General features: G+C 37.4%; 1 protein-coding gene across 2 annotated transcripts in view; it reads right to left on the bottom strand.

The window, feature by feature from the left end:
- FHL2 (four and a half LIM domains 2) overlaps positions 1-12,943 on the bottom strand; it is a 34,224-nt gene extending 21,281 nt beyond the window's left edge. The window contains exons 1-2 of one of the 2 annotated variants that reach the window (XM_070943263.1): positions 12,817-12,943; positions 805-882 (exon numbers count right to left, since the gene is read on the bottom strand). The gene's annotated coding sequence lies outside the window, so the exon portion shown is untranslated. Of the gene's footprint in view, positions 1-804; positions 883-7,792; positions 7,928-12,816 lie in introns of those variants that run through there. The other variant, XM_070943265.1, reaches the window with a different exon arrangement.
- Between the last annotated feature and the right edge of the window lie 479 nt (positions 12,944-13,422).

Genomic DNA, 13,422 nt, shown 5'->3' with positions numbered 1-13,422 from the left:
TCAGAGATGATTTTGAATATCATGGGCAATAATCCAAAGATATTCTGAATAAAAAGAAAAATGCAGTGGTAATAATCTACTATGGTGGAAAGAGACATAAAGCATTCTGGATTAACAATGAAGTAAATATGTAAATAACTCACAAAACATGAAAATAGGTGCTGACTGTAACATATATCATGTACCGGCATGTACCACACAGAAAATAGTATAGCTGTCAAAGGGTCAATGGGAAAAAAAACTTTGCTCCATGCTAATATGATAAATTGTGAATGCTATAATTTTTCTGATGTGTAATACAGAGATCACAAGAATGCAAATGGGCAAGACACCCTTTGTTTTCTGTGCTTCTGCAGAACTGGAAAATCTAATAGGGTTCTTTGTTCCTGTACGGATCAGGATATATTTCCAGGAAGACAAATAAATCAAGATGTCACCCGTTTCTGATCGTCTCTGGGGCTTATTCAACATAGCATCTGCCGGGGGGAAAAAAAATGTTCTAATGCACAATGACATGCTGGGGATATCCCTTGGCTAACTTGTCACAAGCAGAAAAGAGCAATTTCTCTGAAGATAAAGAAGAAACACATAACTCCTGCCCTATCACCAGCCCCTGTCTGGAGTTTTTTTTTTAAAAAGGGCAATCATTCCCCATTTGGATATCTATATATCTTATGCTTAGGGTTTTTCTGTGCCGTCCAACCTCACAGCACACAGCCTTTGTTAATTACCGAAAAACATCTCAGGGTTCATTGATTGGTTCAAAGATTCTTTGGGACAAAAAAAAAAGGGAGGTGTACTTACAGGCAGATAATTAGTAGCAGCCTCTGGAGCTGGGATGGAGAATCACATCCATTTATGAATGGGTAACCGGGTGCTCAGCTGGAAGAGAAGGGGTGTGCGGTTAGCGAGGGAATCCTTACGTCTGTGCACTCTGGAGTCCTTTTCCACTGTCTGTGTAGTGTGGAAGCAGGCGTCTGCCTTCACAGCCTAGTGAAAAACCCCTGTGTATCATTTTACCATATATGGAGAGAAAAGAACCGAGACACTCACTCTCTGTGCTCAAAGCAGCTGGCATTCTCTGAAGAAATCATTCCTCTCCACACCTACCTCTCTCTCTCAAGTCATCACCCTGCCTTTGATCAGTTCCACTCCACAGGGCTTTCAATCATCATCGCCATTGTCATCGCCGGGCTCCCCACTCCTGTATTTATTTCCTTGTGACAGATGTGCCTAAACATTTGAAATCTTTCTTTCTAAGCAATACCTGCGGCTTGCATCAGAAAGAGAGCAAGAAGTTCACAAATGAAGTTTTTCAATATTTACTTATGTGTCCACACCCTCGTCTTTATTAATCTTACACCTCTTCACCTAGTTAAGGTCATAAACAAGAGGAGGATGAGATTGGATGGCTCGTTCTTTACTGCCCATTGAGAAGTAATCTAATATCTAGAGCAGCCTTCCTTCATCCGGATGTTGGTGAAAAGTGGTAGGCAATAAGGGTGGGCAAAGGCCACATGTCCCAGAATTCAATGAATTAAATCTTCCCTCCCCTCCCCTTCCCTTTCTTTTCTAAAAATTTTTAAACCTTTTAATAGCTGAAGCTATCTGGGTGGTTTACAATAAACACACCAAAAAGGAAAATAAATAAGACACCATAAAAGTAGGCAGCTGCAAAGTGGTAGTTCTCGACTTATGACTACAATTGAGCCCAAAATTTATGCTGCTAAGTGACATATTTGGTAAGTGAGTTTTGCCTCATTTTACAAGCTTTCTTGTAAAGTAACAGGGTTGTTAAGTGAATCTGGCTTCCCCATTGACTTTGCCTGTCAGAGGATCATGAAAGGGGGTCACATGACCTCAGGATACGGCAACTGTCATGAACCGGTTGCCAAACATCTCAATTTTGATCACGTGACCATGGAGAAGTTGCAACTATTGTAAGTGTTAAAAACAGTCATAAATCATTTTTTTCAGGTCCGTTATAACTTCAAAATGTCACTAAATAGACTGTTGTAGGACGAATATCCAGGAGGAATATCCAGGGGTGAAATCCAGCAGGTTCTGACAGGTTCTGGAAAACCGGTAGTGGAAATTTTGAGCAATTCAGAGAACTGGCAGCGGAAATTTTGAGTAGTTCAGAGAACCGGCAAATACCACCTCTGGCTGGCTCCATTCTGGTGGGAATGGAGATTTTGCAATATCCTTCCGCCAGGAGTGGGGTGGGAATGGAGATTTTGCAGTATCCGTCCCCTGCCACGCCCACCAAGCCACGCCCACCAAGCCACACCACACCCACCAAGCCACACCCACAGAACCTGTAGTAAAAAAATTTGGATTTCACCACTGGGAATATCTATAGTTAAAATTTAAAACATTATGAATTAAAATATGAAATGATCAAAGTATGGTTAAAAAGTCTGGGAAATACCGATAGTCTTTGACTTACAACAGTTCATTTAGTAACTGTTCGAAGTTACAGCAGCACTGAAAAAAGTAACTTGCATCCATTTTTCACACAACCGTTGCAACATCCTCAAGGTCACGTGATCAAAATTCAGACCCTTCTGAACCAGTTCATATTTATGATGGTTGCAATGTCCTGGAGTCATGTGATGCCCTTTTGTGGCCTTCTGACAAGCAAAGCCATTGGGGAAGCCAGAATCACTTAACAGCCCTGTTAACAATTTAACAGCTTAACAACTGCAGTGATTCACTTAACAACTGCGGTAAGAAAGGTCGTAAAATGGGGCAAAACTCACTTAACAAATGTCTCACTTAGCAACAGAAATGTTGGGCTCAATTGCGGTCGTAAGTCGAGAACTACTTGTAATAAGGGTTTTTTTTTTCCCATTACAGAGTTAGATTGCTTTCCATTCAACACTGAGCTGGCAGACAGGTCAACATGAAATTAGTTGTTCCCATTTTTCATCCCTTTTCTTTCTCTTCTATGTCTTTCCCCAAACATGGCCCATGATCTGACGTTCCTCCAAGTTAATGTGAGAACAACCCTATTCAACTTCAAGTTGGCCATGGAAGGCTGCTTAATACAATGCCTGATAAAAAAAATCAACATTTATTTATTTATTTATTTATTTATTTATTTATTTATTTATTTATTTATTTATTTATTTATTGGTTCGATTTATATGCCGCCCTTCTCCGGAGACTCAGGGCAGTTTCCAATGCGTTAAGCAATAGACTTCATACTTTTGTATATACCTGCTTAGTAGGGCTTTTGGCCCCTCCTAAGCGGTGTTCTTTTTTTTATATACAAAGTCAGCTAATTGCCCCCACAATCCGGGTCCTCATTTTACCTACCTCGGAAGGATGGAAGGCTGAGTCAACCTTGAGCCTGGTGAGATTTGAACTCACAGTAATTGTAGGCAGCTGGCAGCTAAGTGCTATTTTAACAGCACTTTAGTCCGCTGCGCCATCAAGGCTCTTCCCTGTTCTTGCCACACTGCTCCCATCATTCATGTGCATTTATACAATGTGTATAAAATAAGGGTTTCTTGTCTAGGATTAGAACTGTAAAAATTCAGATCACAGTTAAATGGCGGGCTTACAGTGTCTATCTCTTTCACTGCCATCTTTTCTTAAAAATCTAGAGTAGTAGTTCAGTGCTTTTTTACATTTAAATTTTTCTAATGTATACCTTAAAGTTTCATTCAGGTTTACCTTTGAGGAGAAAACAGGGACAGCTGTGTTTTAATTCATTCATTTCAATTAGAAATGAGGACTTCTTTTTCTCCAGTATTCTCATCCACTTCTAAGTACATACAGTATTTATTTCTATGAAATGGTCTAGAAAATAAGAGAGAGTTGCCTTCCAGATACTGTTGAATGGGATGCAACAATAATGCTATTTTCCTATATTTTAGAGGGTAGAGAATGCCAACTAAGACAATCAGCATGATTGGATTCTACAGATGGTGGAAATGAAATTGGAAGTACTTTCAAAGGAAAGGGATAATCCCCCCACTTAAACCCCTTTGTTGGACTGCTGATGAAAACTGTGCACACAAGTGAAAAAGTTTGGATAATGCAAACACTGGAAGAAGGATGTGGAAGAGGGGAGTAGGGAAGCATGCTATGGTTTCCTGGGCAGGGGGTGCACAGTTGAAAGGAGTCTTTCTGAGGAAAGTCAAGGCTTTGTTTCAGTTTGTTTTAACCACTTATTTTCTGGTAAGCACTCAATACAGTTATATTTTCTAAAATAAGTTTTTTTTAAAAAAACAAGGAAAGATTTAAATTATTCTAAAATTGACACTAAAACCAATTAACCATTGAAAGCCTAGTGACGGAAGTCTGCCTCTACAGATTTTCTGGACACTGAGAGAGTTGGGGGACAAGTGTGCCATGTAAAAGAGTGGCTGAGGCAATAGAAGAGAAGATTCTCTAGTACAGGTAGTCCTCAATTTACAACAGTTCATTTAGTGACCATTCAAAGTCACAACAGCACTGAAAAAAGACTTATGACCGTTTTTCACATTTACAACCATTGCAGTATTCTTATAGTCCAGAGGTGGGTTTCAGCAGGTTCTGACCAGTTCGGGAGAACCGGTAGGGGAAATTTTGAGTAGTTCGAAGAACCGGTACTAAAAATTCTGACTGGCCCCGCCCCCATCTATTCTCTGCCTCCCGAGTCCCAGCTGATAGGGAGGAAATGGAGATTTTTCAGTATCCTTCCCCTGGAGTGGGGAGGGAATGGAGATTTTACAGTATCCTTCCCCTGCCATGCCCACCAAGCCATGCCACGCCCACCAAGCCACACCCACAGAACCGGTAGTAAAAAAAATTTGAAACCCACCACTGCCATAGTCACATGATCAAAATTCAGATGTTTGGCAACTGGTTCGTATGACAGTTGCAGTGTCCTAGAGTCATGTGATCAGTTTTTGCGACCTTTTGACAAGCAAAGTCATTGGGAAAACCAGATTCACTTAACAACCATGTTACTAACTTAACAAACGCAAAGATTCGCTTAACAATTGTGACAAGAAAAGCTGTAAACTCACTGAACACATGTTTCACTTAGCAACATAAATTTTGGGCTGAATGTGGTCATAACTCAAGGACTACCTATACCCTCCAAAAAATAGGACTTCTGTAGCTGGGGATTGATACAAGGTCTTTGCTTACCAATCTTAACAGCTTGACAGATTCATAATGGGACAGGTGTTTCCTTGGTATCCACATTTTAACTAATGGCCAACAGCCATGTAGAAACCACTCCAGATCTAGGCAACAAGTTTAGACTTTGCCCCAAGGCATGGAAAGACAGGGATGAGAGACAAATACAGCATTGGCTTGTGTTCTGGACAATATTGGTCTGACCAGGACAACAGGTAAAGTGAATGAACATATAGCATTCTGGTATGGTAGTAACATCTCCAGGCATTTCCTGCACTCAACCATTGCTTTTTAATGCAGACTAAAATGGAATGCAATGGACTTTGTATACTGGTAGGAGCACCGCATTTTGGGAAGGAAGGGGGAGAGGGGAGTGGAGCAACGTCTGTTGGCAGAAGATCTGAACAAGGTAATTAGAATTGTGACCTTGACAGCTTGGTACAAAGCAACGATTATGAACAAATGTAAAGCAGCAGCAACCAATTTTAAACACCATCTTTTCCCAGTATGGTAGTAGATCAAACAGATTTAAGAACTGAATATATAACCATGTATATATATTTATGTACATAAAAATGGCCTGGGCTTCCATCACATGGTTGCAGCTACTATCCTGCCTTTTCTGGGGGTCTCTGTAGATGCCCCTGCTTTCTTCCAGTTGCTAGGCAACACACAAAGAGAAAGCAATCAGAACTGCAGCTTGTATGACTCTTCTTACCAAATATGTTACAACTTGAAAAAGAAATCTTGTACTTCCTTTGCATGATTCCAACACTGGATTCTGACACTGTTATTATTATATATAGGGCTTATTCCTCCCCCACATTTTAAAAACAAAAACAACAATAGGAGATCCAGTTGGGAAGAAGCAGCCTACCGTCCCTGTCCTATGGTCCCCATTTATTTGTACTCATTTCATGTGTTCATGTCCATGTTTATACTTATACCTGTTATCTCGTACATGTTTGACAAACTAATAAAATAAATAAAAAATAAAATAGATGATGAAAAGTTTCTTCCTACTTTTCTGTTCAACTTTCCATACTGTCACAAATGTCATTTTTGTTTCTCTCAAGGAAAAGATTCCAGTCCCCTTATTAACTTCCATTCAAGGAATGAAACTGCTGAGAGCCCCTCACTCTTTTGCTTAAATTTTCAGGCTCTTATATGTAATTTTTATTTTTTTTAAAAAAATGTTAGCAGAAAAATGCCTATCTTCTCAAATGGTTGCATGCATCCTACCATTCTCACAGTAACCAGATTCTTAATAACAATATATATGTGTTTAAAGTATTGGTTTAGGATCCATGATCAATTTAGTTAAGAATCAGCCAAAGTGATTCTGTAGCCTCCAACAGAAATACATTCCACCATGTAGCAACTGGGTTGGGTGGGGAGCTCAGGGCTTCTAGTATGTCAGGAGGCAGATCAAAGTTCATTCAGTAAGTGATTATTACTGGATGTAGCTCAAGTTTGAAAAGAATCAGTTATGAAGTGAGATCCTTGACAAATGTGTTGATCTTGCTGAAAACTTTCCAGGACAAATATAATAAACCTAAAAGTTCCTGAGCAAGCGCTAGTTGGTAGCACTAGGACTGTAACATGTCTATGTTTGTTTTAAAACAATGGCTGCAGTGAGTTTCCTACAAATCTTGGAATAACAAGTATGATGGATCATATGTCAGCGTGTACCCATAGTTTTCCAAAACCCACTTGCCGAAGGCCTAAAAGAAGCATAACTGCAAGTTTTAAAGCTGGAAATGTATTTGATGGAAATTAAAGAGGATGAAATAGGAATTATTTTTCGTAGAGAGCCTTCTCTTCCACTCAGAAAGGCACAGGGGTTCTCTAGGGAGTCTTGCAACTCTTTAAATGCTTTTTTTTCTCTAATCTGAAAAAGAATAGCTGGAAATTTAATCTTTGAAGTTGTATTCCTCTAGATTAGAAGAAAAGAAAAGCGATTTGTTTCTATTTTAAAAATCAAATATATTATTAAAAATCTATGTTAAACTTTCTGACTATGAAAAATGTCCAGTTTATTTCTACTTGTTTTCATTTACTAGGAATTTTAGCCAAGGATGCAGCTGAAAATTACATATTTTAAACTAGGGGAGCCATTACTGTTTGCTTCTTCATTTCAAGGAGTCTTGAAATCTTCAGAAATCTTCATTCAGAGCCTAATTTAAATGCTTGCATACTTCATACTCCACATACCATTTCAGACCAGTACTGGATTCACATAACATGCAAGCTCATGGATGGTTTTAAGCATGATTTGTTGAACAAGCCATAATCTCATGATTCACTCATAATTTCAAGCCATAATGTTTTTTCACTGATCACAGCAACTGGGTGCAATTATCATGCTACTCTGAAATCTAATCCACTAAATTACACCTAACACAATGTAATGAAGAAAATATAAAGCCTTAATAAGAAATATAACCACTCATAGAAGTTTCATAAATGTACAAAAGGAATAGTGGTTGTACTGTGACGCCAAATCTGTCATTTTGAGGTCTAATACATGCCTTGCAAACTGAGGAATTCAATATACAAGACAGGCAGTCTATAGAAATTCTGGTCTATAGAAATCAGGCTTATACAGGATAGAAAATGACAAAAGAACAGCAGAAAATGCTGCTTAGTTTTTCACCTTAGTGGAAGAACAACTCTGGCAGGCCAGGAAAATGTCTGTAAACCTGTATCTCTTGTACCCCATTCATGTAAATAGAAGGCTCTGCTCTCTTGCATAAGGAATGCCCTTTGACTTTGATGAATCTCATTCAGCCTGTAGAGAACCATCAACATTTAAATTATTATTATTATTATTATTATTATTATTATTATTATTATTATTATTAAATTTATATTGCCATCTATTTGCCCATGGCGACTCAAGGCGGCTATCTGCAATAGGAAATGTTGAGATCTGCCTTCTGTATTTGTTGATTCATACCTAATGTGGAACATTTCAAATATATTATCATTTCTGCATATATCTTCTAGTCTTGACATAAAAAATGTTTTACCACACACAGAGTAAAGTACCAGTAACAGCATTTGAAATCCATGCAATCTACTTTTCTCCGAATACAACATAAAAGAAATACTACAGCATCCCTCATAATAACTCAAATACAGAATCAAAATCAATACTGAAACTGAAACATGATGTGGTCCCATTCTAAGGTTTTAAATTTAAGCCTTAGAAACACTTTCATGGAATGTCTGCAAAATATGGTTAGAAAACTACATTTCATTAAAATGACAAATATATCATCATAAGGTTTTTTAAAATATATGTTTATTCCATATATAATTTTCAAGGTAAAACAATTCAAAACCGTTCAATATTTCAGTACAATTTACAATCTCTTCTGTTTTCTACAGAAGATAACTACCAGTGAACAAAAGGATTAAGTTATCTTCTTGATTGGCCTAATAAAATATATTTTAAGAGCACATTATGGATATATATTTTCCTCTGTAACAATAGATATAGTTATTTATTTGAGAAGAATGAAAATAAATAAGATTTTAGTGGAAAAATGTGGATCATAGAAGATGTGTTAGCAAATAGAACTCTAACTTTCTATCTGAACAGAAACCGCAATTGATTTATAGGTCAATTTACAACTTGATCTAGAGCAAGTCTAGGTACCTAAATCTAGAAATAATTTGTTTCACCTAAAAGCAAACAAATACAATTTTTATGGTACATTCAGAAAGCTGCATCAAAGTGACTTTCTCTGTGCCATTAAAAATTATACTGCATTCATGTCAATTTATGTTCTACTTCATAGTTAAGCCAGTGAGTTAAGCCAATGAGTTAACTTCTCCTTATAGTTCTTTATATATTAAGCATATGGAAAAAATGTTAAAAAGTATGTTACAATTATATTCTCAATAAGCAAATATGAAACTATATACAAATTCAAAGGTAGACTATTTATATAGTCAATACATGACGAGTGGCATGCAGAAAACCTCTGAGGTTTCCCTGATAGATATTATATGCTCAGAGGGCACTGTTCCACAATATGTCACACTGTCTGCTGGACCGATTGTGGTGGTGCTTTTAATTAATTGATTGTGGTGGTGCTTATAATTAATTTCTCTTTATAGATTTAATGCAGGACAAGCTAAGTAAAGAGATTAATGGATCTCTAAACTTGTATCTTGCGGTAAGTGTCACCTGCTTGTCAGAGCCATCACTCTCCTAGTCATGTGATTGCCAAGGGTTTTCAGCATGGTTATTTAACCAAGATTTAACAGGGTGTAGGTATAGAGGTGCTCTATACCTATTACTGTCAGTCAGACTACTCCTGAACACAAAACAACCCTAAACCCTTGTCCAAAAATAGCTTAGTCAAGAGGTTGCACATAGAAGAAAGTTACACAGTGAAGCAAGCATTGATAAAGAGCAAAATCCATCATTGGCCAGGATGCTGTGGCTAGGAGCATCTTGACATTGCTCATTAAATAGTCAAAATGGCGCCGCCTTCCCCTAAGTAGTAAAAATAGGAAAAAGTGAAACCACTTGTTAGCAAAAGCAGCAAAAAAAAAAATAAATAAATCTGTAATGTCTTGATAATAGCTAGCAGAACCTCATTCTCTTTTCCTTATTTAAATTAACCAATCATTAAATCAACCAGTCTCTCAAGGAGAGATGGGGAAGGCTGGTCTTGTGTTTTAATCATAGGTCTAGTGCTCTTTCAAAAAAAAAAAAAAAGCCCTAAATCTATGAATATGTTAGACCTGATAAAAATGTGTCAGTCAGGCATTGCCCAAGCAAATGGCTGTGCCAAAGTAAAGAGTCTCATATCTAAACAGTTATAGAGAGCAGCAGACTGTGACTGTATTTATTTATTTTATTCAATTGGGTGGTGCACAACTCCAGAATGACTCTGGGCAGTTCCAAGTACAATAAATAGAATCTAAATAATAAAATAGGAGCTTCCTTCTCTAGGAGAGGGGATGCCCACAACAGCTTATGCCAGGCAGATTTCAACTCCTGACTGAGATTTCAACCACATCACTGATGAAGAGTCTAAACTGGGTCCAGAGAAGAGAGCAAATATTACTCAAAGCTGGGACTACTGACTACTTTACACTGTCTGTCTCAGCTATGGGCCTGGGATGAGATGAAGCCAAGATCTTAATAGAGAATGTTTGCACTGCAGTTAAGTTAATGTGAAGGCAAACTCTAAAAAATAATACTTCTCTCTTCCCCATAAATTCTGGTATATAGAAAACTCAAACTCTCACAGATTTGAAATTAGATTTAATGTTCTAGACATAATATCATACAAGGACATTTGCTGTAGAGATCATATGCATAAATAACACTGTGCAATAGAATTAGTTTGTGAGACTTACAGAAAAGGGTCTTATTTTAAAGCATCAACCATTCTGATGAAAACTTTACCCAGTAATCGGTTTGTTTCTATTTTCATTTATTATAATGGAGTTAAATCCGTAAAATGTCAGATCTTGTCTTTTTCTGTATTTTTAGCTATAGGAGTGCTATATATAATGTACAGAAAAATAATTGCTATGTTCATTTACAGTGTCAGAAAATACTCATAAATAACCATGCTAAATTCCCATACAGTATAAACACATTTGACAAACTAAACATAGTAGTCTCTTGAGATCACTTTAAAAGGCAATGTACTAAGTATGCAAAGCATTTCATCATGGATGTTTGGCAGCTCTGGGTGCTGTTTTTGCACAAAGATAGCACGAAGTCTCTTCTATTAAAAAAAATCTCACAGAAATCAGTGGTGGAAGCCTTTCTTGGCAGCACGTCTTCTTTCCAGCACAAGAATGTTGGATTGCCAATCACCTTTGCAGGATGTTGGGAAACACCATCAGGGAACGTATATCAAAGTGCCAAAAATAGATGTGTTACTTTTTTATTTCATAATTTGAGAAATATTGACAAAGCTTTCCAGTTTGACGAATAGTTGCAAAGGGAAAATTCAAAGTTCCCCTCCTCCAAGAATATTGTTCCATTTTGTACAATCAAAAAAAAATCATTTTTTTCTTTTCTATATTTTACTTAATATGAAGAAATTTGATAAGTTTCCAAAGGAATGGATTTCCCCCCCCCAAAACAACCATTTGTAGAGGTACAGTAGGAACTATCAAGGTAAGACATCTAATACCCTAGAGGAACGTTTTTATACTTTAGGTCAGGGTTATCCAACTTTGGAAACTTTAAGACTTGTGGATTTCAAGAATTCTTGGAGTTAAAGTTCACAAGTCTTAAAAGTTTCCAAGTTGGACAACCCTGCTTTAGGTTGTTCTTGATCCTGGGCAATGATCTGGCAAGTCCATGCATTTTTCTAGGTAACATTTTTCAGAAATAGTTTCCCTTTGCTTCCTTCAGAGAGCTGAGAGTGATTACTCCAAAGTCACCCAGCTGATATTTCTGGGTAGGACTAAAACTCACAAACTTCCATTTCCTAGCCTTATGCCCTTAACCACTGCACTTAAACTGCAGGTAGAAGGAGATACAATTCATTACATGTTATTGTAGTTCTACAAGTCAATGTTGAGTCCGGGTAACCATACAGACAAGTATACACAGTTTGCTTGGCAACATTTTCAGAAGTGTCCCAAAGGTGCTTTTTTCAAGAGGCAACTGGACTTTCTTGTTTTTCTTTGAAGATGTTTCACTTCTTACCCAAGAAGCTTCTTCAGCTCTGAAGAAGAAGAGCTGAAGAAACTACTTGAATGAGAAGGGAGACATCTTCAAAGAAAAACAAGAAAATCCAGTTGCCTCTTGAAAAAAACACTTTTGGGACAGCCACCATGACCTGGATGATTGAGAATCTCCATAGACATTTTCAGAAGTGATTTTCAGTGCCTTTTTCTGAGATATTTTTCAGAATCCCAAGCTAGATTTGACAGTGTGACTAGCTCAAAATCATCCCCTTGGCTTCTGTGCCTATGAGAGGACCAGAACTCATGGTCTCCTTGCTCCCAGTATAGCACATTTAATGCTCCATAACACTGTCTCTCATTAAACGTGCCCTCCCTTTCGGTGAGATGGGCAGTGTAGAAATCTGAGAAAGAAATGTTCAGATTTTTCCTTTATTGTGCAAAAACAAACACCACATAATACAGGAGAACTTGGATTTGGAGTAGAGAATAACCAGCCACTTTGAAGGAAAAATATTTTTCAAAGCTGAGTTAGATAAACACAATAACTAGAAACAGATGAAACATTTTTCCTTGCATTTCAAGGACTGCAGTTTTTTCAAGCAGCCTTATTAGAAGGGCGCTTCTGTTTATGTTTATGATAATTGAAAGTCCCTATTAGGAGTAAAAACTCTGCATACTTAAGTGCCATTTAACTGAAAAGGTTTTGCTTCTGAGTAGATGAATATTGGATTGGATTATAAGCCTGCAATCTTACTACCTGGGAATTCATGATCCGAATCCACATGCAAAGTTAGCCTTTCATTACTCCATAACTAGGGTAAAAATACAGCTATATTGAGATACAATTTATGCAGTACAATGGTTACCTATTCAAAAATGTAAAGATCCCATATATTGTGCATTTTCATGTTTCTTCCAGACTGTGGGGTGGGGGTGGGGGGAGTGAGGGAAATTTGGTTGCCTGCAGCTGAGTGGAAAAAAACACACAACACTTTTAGCTCTTACCTTCAGACATCTGTAAGTTCACTTGGAGAATGAAGAAGACAAAGACAGACAGAGTAACCGTGTTATTGGATTACCCAAACTATGCATTTAACCATCTGACTGTCAAGGGTTCATTTGCCATATGAGCTATAAATACAGTAACTCTAAAGAAAGAGCCATCCAAGGAGATAAGAACCCTCAACATCATTACAAGTTCCAGCCTTTTAAGGCATCACTAAAGAGGAGAACCCAAATTGGCAATGGTCTTCCACTGTGCTAGTCAGTTTATATCCAAGTGTACACTGTGATAAGCAACACTTTGAAAACCAGCAAGTTTATTGAGGCAGATACTTTCGTGAGCTGGAAACCATGTCATCCATTACTATGCTCCATTTCTTAATCATAATCATAAGTTTATTTGTCAAGCATATATAAGATAACAGGTAAAAGTATACTTTTAATTTGAATTTGAATATAATATAAATATATATTTTATATATATAAATATAAATATAAAATAATTTGAATACATGAAAAGAGTAAGTAAAAAGGAATATTAGGACAGGGACGGTAGGTACGCTGGTGCACTTATGCGCACCCTTACAGACCTCTTAGGAATGGGGTGAG

The sequence above is a fragment of the Pituophis catenifer genome, unplaced genomic scaffold, assembly GCF_029215685.1.
Source record: "Pituophis catenifer annectens isolate HBS135680 unplaced genomic scaffold, rPitCat1.0.hap2 SCAF_4, whole genome shotgun sequence".
Classification (NCBI taxonomy): domain Eukaryota; kingdom Metazoa; phylum Chordata; class Lepidosauria; order Squamata; family Colubridae; genus Pituophis; species Pituophis catenifer.
The sequence above is the reverse complement of the archived record's forward strand: the minus strand, read 5'-3'. Positions and strand labels throughout refer to the sequence as shown.